Source organism: Oratosquilla oratoria, chromosome 44 (genome assembly GCF_046742065.1).
Source record: "Oratosquilla oratoria isolate Oo_2021 chromosome 44, ASM4674206v1, whole genome shotgun sequence".
In the NCBI taxonomy this organism is placed as follows: Eukaryota; Metazoa; Arthropoda; class Malacostraca; order Stomatopoda; family Squillidae; genus Oratosquilla; species Oratosquilla oratoria.
Window position 1 is genome coordinate 17,525,729 of NC_134820.1, and position 9,970 is coordinate 17,535,698.

General features: G+C 40.8%; 1 protein-coding gene across 11 annotated transcripts in view; it reads right to left on the reverse strand.

Moving 5' to 3' along the window:
- LOC143022429 (protein tipE-like) overlaps positions 1 to 9,714 on the reverse strand; it is an 86,491-nt gene extending 76,777 nt beyond the window's left edge. For 5 of the 11 annotated variants that reach the window (XR_012966054.1, XR_012966051.1, XR_012966055.1 and 2 more), the window contains exons 1-2: positions 9,515 to 9,710; positions 9,029 to 9,198 (exon numbers count right to left, since the gene is read on the reverse strand). The gene's annotated coding sequence lies outside the window, so the exon portion shown is untranslated. Of the gene's footprint in view, positions 1 to 9,028; positions 9,199 to 9,514 lie in introns of all 11 variants that reach the window. The other 6 variants (XM_076180650.1, XM_076180652.1, XM_076180651.1 and 3 more) reach the window with 4 other exon arrangements.
- Positions 9,715 to 9,970: the final 256 nt, after the last annotated feature.

Sequence of the window (9,970 nt, forward strand, 5' to 3'; positions counted from 1 at the left end):
AGGAATCAAAAGAAGCCCCAGTGAGCGTTCGATCCTATACCTCAGACACCGCTTATTCGCTCTTCATGACTTTTCCTCAGAGCAGTGCTGAGTTTCAAATTAAGAGAGCTTAAGAAGAATTCTACTCTAACCTTGATATGTGGTGGACAGCCAGTGTTGTGAGTCACCATAAAACAAGACAATAAAATTAATTAATTATATTTAGATGGAGAATATGTCATAAGAGGTGACGTAGAAGCTAATATACCCTAAAGGCAGAAAAGGTCAGACGAGGTCAAAGGTCAACAAAGCCAGGTCACTGAAATATAGCGAAGGTGAGAATTCTCTTTGAGAAATAACACATTTAATCCCCACTACGAACCAAATGGTCTCCTTGTTTACTTTACCATTGTACCTCACATGAGGTAGCTGGTGAGTAGGTGTCAGGTGGTGAGTGGAACGTGACAGGTGGTGGCAGGGGAGTAGCAGGTGGGGGGGTGAGCCCAGGGCAGCTGGTAATGGTATCATTAGCTGCACGACATCGAAACGCAGGGCCATGCAAACGCTTCACCTCGCCGGCACTGAGAAATATTTTATAGATTTTATTCACGGTGGTAAGAGGCGAAGTCTTCATGCTCCCAAAGCTTTAGAAATTATTTTCTTTAAGAATTTTAACTTCGTGTAGTGTGTATCTATTCTTATTTTTTCTATTCCTTATTTTGTTTCTTATTTATCTTTTTTTTTTTACGAGTGATACAACATGTAATTATTCTGAAGCAAGGCGGTCCTACGAATGGATAGATAAGGTTCATTGGTGGCCCGTTGGCCTCCAAAAAGAAGAAAAAAAGAAGATTAGAAGAGAAAAAAAAGAGAAAGAAGAAAGAAAGGAAGAAAGAAGAAAGAAGAAGAAGAAGAAGAAGAAATAGAAGTTTATACAAATACCCTCCCCACCCCACACACTTCTCTTTCTTCCCGTCTCCCTCCTTCGTCCCAATTTTTTGAAACCTCCGATGGAGACCTGAAATTATCGTTTCAACCTGATTCAGTCCCACTCCCTCATCAGCTAAGCTTTCAGCTCCTCCCCCCTCCCTTCCCTCTCCCTTCCCCCTCCCTTCCCTCTCCCTTCCCCCTCCCCACCTTTCTCATTGCACCCACCCCTTCCAATTCCCCGTACTCCCTCAAACTCCCTACATACTCCTCTTGGTCATGGGTGTGGTCGTGTTTACATGATGACTATCTACCCTACCTGTCATCTACACAAACCTCCTCCTAATTTCCTTCCTCCGCCTCCTCTTTGGCTGAATGCGCAATTTAACGAAAAAGACGTAATATTCAAATTCTGAAAAAAGCTAACTCAACCTTGAAAATGTAAAACCAAATATTTGATAACTTAAAGTAATGCAAGTCTTTACGAGGGTAGAATGGACGATGAACTCATCTGTATTTGGACTAAACATGGGGAAAAATCGCCATAGATGTTGTAATGACTATAATTTATTTTATACTATATCATATATTACATTATATTATATCTAATATTTGTTTGTTATCATTTGTCGGTTTGTTTATTATTATTTTGTTGGTTCACATTTATTATTTATATGTCAATCTATCATTATTTACTATTTACATTTTTGCTTATTATTTAATTAATACCTATTCATTAATTTGTTTATTTCATTATTTCTTATGTGATTATATTATAATATTTTTATTTATTCATTTATTTATCTATTTATCATTATTATGATTTCTTTGTATCCGACCTAGTTATGGACCAAACGGTCTCCTGTCGGCATACTCCGCCTTTGTAATTAATAAACCCTCCATCGATGGATTAAAATTTTGTTACAGTGGTGATATATTTTAGGTTATTTAATTTCTCTAAGAACGCTATACAGTTGATTTGGGCCTTAAGGTAAGTGACTATCCATTGGGTTCTTCTTCAGGCAAGAGTCTATTGTATGTATTTCTCGAAGGAACTTCTTTACGTCATCGAAGTCAACGAGGTAGTGGTCATATTTTTCAAACCCTTTCTTCAGCCATGGCGAACGCCTTCTGCTGTTAAAAAGTAAAAATTTGATAAATTCGCCAACTACGGTTATAAAAGTTGCCGCTGTATTTTATAGATAAGCTAGTAACACCGATACACTTAACTAGAAGTCTGGGTAAGTTTCTACTTTCTAATGATAGAACGCGTTCGCAAGAACTGCCGAAAGATTTTAAATAACGGGTCCATAGCTGGCAGAACGTCAAATGGATTATTGTGAATTAAATAAACTTAATTAGGAACAGAATAAGGGTCTATCTCAGTATGGTAAGTCTTATTCCTTTTAACAAGGGTCGAGTGGTGGCAATATAACTTCATCGGCTATCGGTACATGGACCTCTGCATATGTTGTTCCAGAGATTGAATTTGTGTAAGTCTACGGTGACAACATGTCACGTTTGACCATATTTGGGTAGGAGTGTGCCAGTTCCTAGGATAACTTGTCTCTTTATTTCGATTTACAATACATAGCCGTTGTGCTTGATTCTTCCTAGTGTTCGACACCATCTCTATGTGGATACCACCCATCTGAGTAAAACCGTTTCCCACAATGCAGAACAGTATTTCTTTGAGTAGAAGTTTTTAATTTAAGGTCCATCGACCTATAGTGTCAACAAGGAACACAGAAAGCAAAACCTGGCGGTAAGAAGTGGATGTGAGACAATTTAGTTTGGTCTTGAAAGTGTTTTATAGGAAGCTAAAGAACAGCATTACATAAGTACGGAGTACATGGGATACGAGCTTGAGGGAGCACTGATGTTAGAATATGAGCTATACAGTGCGCCACTGTGTTGAACGAGTTGGTAAACGTAAGACACACGACTTTGAAGACAGGTTAACTCCAAAGGCGAGAACGCTGTTAATGAAATGTGTGAAATGTATATATGTATGTGTGCGTGTGTGTGTGCGTGTGTGTTTGTATAGTGTGTGTGTATGTGTATGTGTGTGCGAATGTGTTTGTTTGTACGTTGTGTATATTGTGTGTGTGTGTATATATGTGTGTTTAAATGTAAACATGTGTATATGTGTATCTATATGTGTGCCTGTACTTGTATCTAAGTGTGTGTATGTATGTATATATGTATGTATGTATGTGTGTGTATGTATGTATGCATGTATGTATATATGTATACATATGTATGTATGTATGTATGTATGTATGTATGTGGATGTTATCGATATGTGAATTTGTGTGTTACCGATGTGTGTATGTGTATGTCGTGTGTACGTGTATGTATGTATATGTGTGTGTATATGCGCATGTGCGTACGTGTGTACATATTTACTTGTATGCTGCAGTTGATCTCCCCATCACCCGCATAGGAAGTGGCCGGCTGGGAATAATTAATAATGAGAAGAGGAAGAATTATTGCTCAGGACGAGAAGGTCACTGAGCCACTTTTGGTCGATAGCTTCTCTCTCTCTCTCTCTCTCTCTCTCTCTCTCTCTCTCTCTCTCTCTCTCTCTCTCTCTCTCTCTCTCTCTCTCTCTCTCTCTCTCTCTCTCTCTCTCCCCCTCTCTTCCTCTCTCGCTATCTCTCTCGCTCTCCAGGAAGGCGCCCGACCGGCGGTCTCCAAGCAATGGAGACATCAAGGGAGACAGACAAGCTGGAGTCTAGACTGTCATTGTCTAGATTGTAGACTAACAGGACCGATAGACCATCATATTACTTTGTTTTCTTTCATCCCCTCTGCATTACTCTCTTTCTCCGTCTCTGGCTTTTTCTCTTTCTCCTCTCTATCGTACGCTCTCTCCCTTTCCGTCTCTCCCTCTCTTTCTACCACCCTTCTCACTCTCTCTCTCTCTCTCTCTCTCTCTCTCTCTATATATATATATATATATATATATATATATATATATAGTCTGTTCTTGTCTGTTGCATAGAAAAATAATATTTCAAGTAAATTATCACACACACACACACACACACACACACACACACACACACACACACACACACACACACACACACACACACACACACACACACAAACACATAAACACACACACACACGTTCGGCAACCCCCCTTCCCCCACACATAGACACAGACACATAGAGGAAGTGACAGTAACAAAGAGAGGAAGGAGAAGAAGAAGGGAAAAAAATCCATTTGAAATTCTACTCGTCTCGACAATGGAATCCAACCTGGACTCTCAGACATACCTCCTTGTACTTGGCACACCTAGAAAGCCGGAAGTTACTCACACACATAAGATACTTTCTCAGACTCTACATGATTTCCCTAACATGTGTTTATTAATCAAACTCTTTAATTGTCTGTAGGTGTAGGTCAGCTGACTGAAATTGTCTGGCTTTAGAAAGAATAAAATCCATTTAGTATGCTAGTTTAGTCGCAACGGGCTATTCATAGATTTTCTAATCGGTTTGGTTCTTGGATCTTGTGCTAGGTGAACAAATTCTTCTATAATTAGCCAGAATAAAATGATCAAGAAATGTTAATTTTGGTTCAGTGAGTCTTTGGGTGGAACTGACTCTTCGAACATTTCCTCTCTTTCGTTTAAGTGGATTTATTTATTTATTCATTCATTTATATATTTGTATATTTATATATTTATATATCTATATATTTATCTATTATATATTTATATATTTATATATTTATATTATATATTTATATATTTATCTATTTGTTTATTTATTTACTTATTTATTTATCTTTATTTCATTCATCTATAAATCTATGCATTTGTATGGGTGGATGGAGAAGGGGGGTCGCCGATTTAATGAAGCGGCCTTGCTGTGGATGTGCTGTGTCTGGCGACACTGCTTCTGATCCAGGGAAGTGGACAAGGTGCACGGATGACCCGTCATCCAGGAGGTGCTAAGATAAGAGGGAAAAAAGTCTTGGTATATGTATGTATGTATGTATGTATATTGGTCTATTCGTCTATTTAACCATTCTCTGTGAACAGCCCTGGATTGTTGATGTTGCTAAATACGCCTTAACTACTGAGACTCGCTCCATTCTTCCAAAGAAGTAACAATTTCCTTCGTGAATAGATAGAATAAAAATAATAAATAAATAAATAAACATTAAGAATATAAGAAAATAGTGAAGATAAAAAGCATCAGCCACTTCCTTAAATACTTCTTCTGGTGAATGAATAAAGGGATAAGTATATGATAATGAGCAAACAAAAATAAACACAAAATATAAGTAAATGACAATAATGATAATAGTAATAATGATGATAATAATGATGATGATGATAATGATGATGATAATAATAATGATGATAATGATAATAATAATGATGATAATTATGATAATGATAACAATAATGATAACAATGATAATAATGATGATAACAATGTAATAATAATAATGATAATGATAATAATAACAATAATAATAATTAATAATAATAATTAATGATAATAATTATAATAACTACAACAAAAACAAAAACAACCATAATAATTAATAATAATAGTAATAATAATAACAATAATGATAATAGTAATAATAATGACAATAATAGTAATAATGATAAAAAAAAAAAAGGAAACATGAACCACTTCCTCGAACACCGGAGTATTAACATGAGACCGAAGAGAGGTTTCAGAAATAGCCAAGACCACCTTGGTCAATGAGCCGAAAAAAAGGAGATTTTTCGATCTTTCGAAACATGGCATTGTGAGACATAAGCACGTTTATCGAATGCAGGACTCCAAGACCTTAACTTAACGCGAACTCCAGAAAGCCCTAAGGTACTGACTCTAAAGACTTTTTTTTTACTCAGGGAATTTAATGTAGTCTGCCCTGACCACGAACCCGGCCCGCCGCCAGGCATCCTCGAACACCATCTACTCCTGACTTCTTGCCCAAGTACAGGAACCCTCTAAGCTGCTCGGGCAGCTTTTCACTGAATAGAATCGTTTGGCGCCAAATGGATAGGGGGTTGCGCCCGGAGCGAAATGGCTGACGATGGTATTCTTAAAGAAATTCTTTCCTTACATAAATCTTTCCCTTCCAAGGATTTGTATAAGGATTTTTTTTTTTTTTTTTTTTTTTTTTTTTTTTTTTTTTTTTTTTTTTTTTTTTTTTTTTTTTTTTTTTTTTTTTTTTTTTTTTTTTTTTTTTTTTTTTTAAGAATGCCACCGTGAGGACCGGACAGCCTCTCATACAAAGGACGGTCCCTCAAGCGTGAATCAAACACTCGAGACTTCGATGACCCTTGAGGTCTGAAGGACGACCTCTCAATCCTCAGATATCGGTTGACGTTAACTCATCAACAGGCTGACGAGGTTTACTGACTTTGTTCTACTCATCGCCAAGGGTGACATGGCTCAAGGGTGACATCGGCTCAAGGGTGACATCAGCTCAAGGGTGACATGGATTTTAGATCCCTGAGACCTGCTCTAGGTCAGGGATCGCCAACACATCCAGTGCCCTCAGTTCACCGGCAACGGTCTTCGAGTGAATGAAGACGTCTGATCTTGAAGAGAGAGAGGTGTCTGAAGTGGACTAACCGCTCTTGGTAGGCGGGTTGGTGAGGAGCCTACACTAGGAGGCACTGAGTAGCTGCGGCCGAAGCCGTCACCTTTGACCTATTGTGTTCTTTAATGACTATTGGTCCAAGAAACTAACAGTCACTGATGAGAATCGGGGAGGAGTGCGGGATTCGAACCCACAACTAAGCGAATGCGAGTCCAGCACGCTTCCGATGACGCTAGCAGTAGGAGGGAGTCTTGAGTGATGTAGAGCACAAGAGGGGCGTGGACGTACGGGAAGTACCAAAAGGTTGACACGGACTCCAAATTAACATGTACCAATTGCCTACCAGAAGGCAACAAACCCTCAACTGAATGGAATTGTTTGATCTTAGCTCGTAAAGGATAATTTTGTTTAAGAAGAAAATAGATAAGGACTGGCTTACCAAGAGAGAGGTTAACGAAAGGAAAAGACTTAGTAACTATATAGTGAAGGCTGAAACTATTGGTTGTTTTAAAAAGAAAATTACTTTATGGGTAAGGATGACAGGTCATAAGGGACATGGAACTGCCTAGTGTAGCCCTAATGTTCTCTTGTAGTCTCCTCTATTCTTATGTTCTTATGTTCTTCACGTTCTTTTACCACTTAGGAGGAGCCGATCGAGAATGAAGGCCATTAGAGAGCTGATTATAATAGTTTTGATTACCTAGCGTTAGCTTGTATAAAATTGTTAAAGACATATCACAGACATGAAGCGTTGACGTGTTAAGCAAATATGTAAGAATTTTGGTCTTTGTTCTCAAACCTCCAGTTGGAGTGAATAAAATAAAATGACAATAGACAGAAGAAAGAATGTAAAGGGCGTCACCGTAACTCTTAATTTAATCGATATAATCTTAATCTCTCCCCTACAGTGAAGTTGCATCATGTAACATAAATAAAATCACCTGACGACAGATGGAATAAGATTCATATCGTACGTGACAGTAGGGAAGGGGGCGGAGAATGACGTCACTGACATTCCTATTGGGAATTATTCCGGTCTCATGAACTCGACACGCACGCAATGGCTGCTGGAACGAGTGGTTCCGTTCCAGGCACAAGGCATGGGTTGGACCATGCACCTGGAACCTACATGGAAAAGACACGCCCCAAAGAACTAAAGGTCGGACTCTCAAACCCTTTCGTCAGCCCTTGCGAACGATTCCTATCCCTCTGGCTAACGCTTTTCACGATTATAAAGAAAAACGTTAAATGGATTTCTGGTTAAACTTAATTAGATTACTGATTTATCTTTAACGATATCCAATAGTAATGTTTCGTGATTACATCCGATGAAGTTATTAAAAGGATATTTTTCAATGGTAGGCTTGATAAGGTTTTAAGATTGAGACCCTTGAGGTCTTCCTTTGGTTCTTCCAAGGGACAAGGAACCACATCTAAGGAACTCAAATAAATACTTAGAGCGGCTTCCTAAGCCTTTAAAACTCAATGGCTATCATAATGACTTTTGTCAGGCCAATATCAAGTGATATACTTATTTTTCTTTAGAGGGATTTCTAGTTCATAGCTGGAGATTCTATCACTGATATTACATTACAGTGGGTTTTTGTATTTATTATATAATGTCTAACGCCAAAAAATTTCATCAATCTAGTGGCTTCGGAAGACCTTATGGGCTACTGCCGTACCACGCCTTTCTTTGCAGTCTTTGGGTTTCTTGGAATATTTTGAAAACCCGGCGACGGAAACTTGAAGTTGCCGACTTCCCTCCCATTCTCTTCCCCTTCCCTTTCCCCTTCCTCTTCCCTTTCCCCTTGCCCTTCCTTTCGCCCTGGAAGGTAAGGGGGCGTGGCAGGAGCCAAGACCTCTAAGACCTCTACGCTACGATCGGAGCGTCATCACACCCGAACCGACGCAGTAGGAGGTGTGGTCGGAGAAGTTAGACTCGCGACGCAGATGTAGTTGAAGTTGAGGAACCGAAGTTTCGTAGTCTGGGGGGAAGGTGGATGGGGGAATAGTAATACTTGACCTGGTCACAGACACTCAGGAGATCCGGTAGGTTAGAAGGAAGGAACTATGTACTACGTTGGGATGATTCTTTGTGGTACTGTGTCATTGTGTGGCACCACATACAGTACATCCTCTTTAAGTTCCCGGTATTTGTTATCCTATTTCTGATATCAGTGTTTAGGTACCTCCCTCATGATTGCTCAGAATATTTATTCAATTTACGAACGACTAAAAAAGCATATCAGAAGGCGCCCTAATAACCTAACGTAACATGACGGAGACCCAAATCTTCAATAGCCCTTGACACTGTCTCCTTTGAATGACCTTACCGTGACCTTAGATTCTCCTAATGTTGGCCTTTGCCATCTTAAATAAAATAACAGGTTCACGAAAAATTGCTTTAGCCCTGTTGAGAGCACTAGACGAATGACCTGACCGAGTTTCTAGTAACACACCCTCAGATTCTTCCAACTCTCTCAGGGGAGACGGCCACCAACCCCTCCCGTCCCCTAAAGGTTTTTCACTTACCTCGACACCTGCAGGGCACTGAAGAAGCGGGATACAGGGCGCTCGGGAAGCCACTCCTTCTGGGCAAGGCGAAGCCTGTGTTGTGGTGGGTGATGTCGCTTAGTTTATCCAACTCGTCCCTTAGCCGTCATGGCTGGTGCCGCAGCTGGTACCACCCGCTCGTGAGGGACCTGTCGGAGACGGTCAATATTGATTTTCTCTGGTCAAGATTTGGTTTATTACGAATTCTCTATACGCAAAACACGTCTCATATGTTCTACTTACACTTCCCCTCTTCCCACCCTATTCGCCTTTCTTTTCTCCCCCTTTCGCCTTCACCCTACTCTCCCTCTCCCGAAAAAAAAACATTCCGGGAGGGAACGAGAACGGGAAAGATGGCGGGGAAGTCGACGGGGGAAAGGGGAAGGGAGGGTAAGAAACATAAACACCACAAATCACACATCCGCCGTTGACGGCGACCAACTGACGGCATCGAGGGCGACTTACATGGATCTTCCTGAAGGGTTGGAGTACAAGGCCTCGGGACTGTGGACCTGGAGGAGGAGGAGGAGGAGGAGGAGGTACGCAAAACCCAGAGTAGCATGGGACCAACTGGAAGCGACGCGCCCCCTAACTACACTGCCACTGCACAAGCGCACTTCTTAGCCTGGCTCTCTGCCTGGCACCGCCTCCTCCTCCTCCTCCTCCTTCTCCTTCTCCTCCTCCTCCTCCTCCTCCTCCTCCTCCTCCTCCTCCTCCTCCTCCTCCTCCTCCTTCTCCTCCTCCACCACCTTCCTCCGTCCCTCCAACGAGGGCTGGCTCCCTCGTCTTTCCACCTCTCACCTTCTCCTCCTCCTCCTCCTCCTCCTCCACCACCACCTCCCTCCGTCCCTCCAACGCCGCTGGGCCCCTCGCCTTCCCACCTCTCCCCTCTCCCCTCCTCCTCCTCCGCCTGGACTCTCT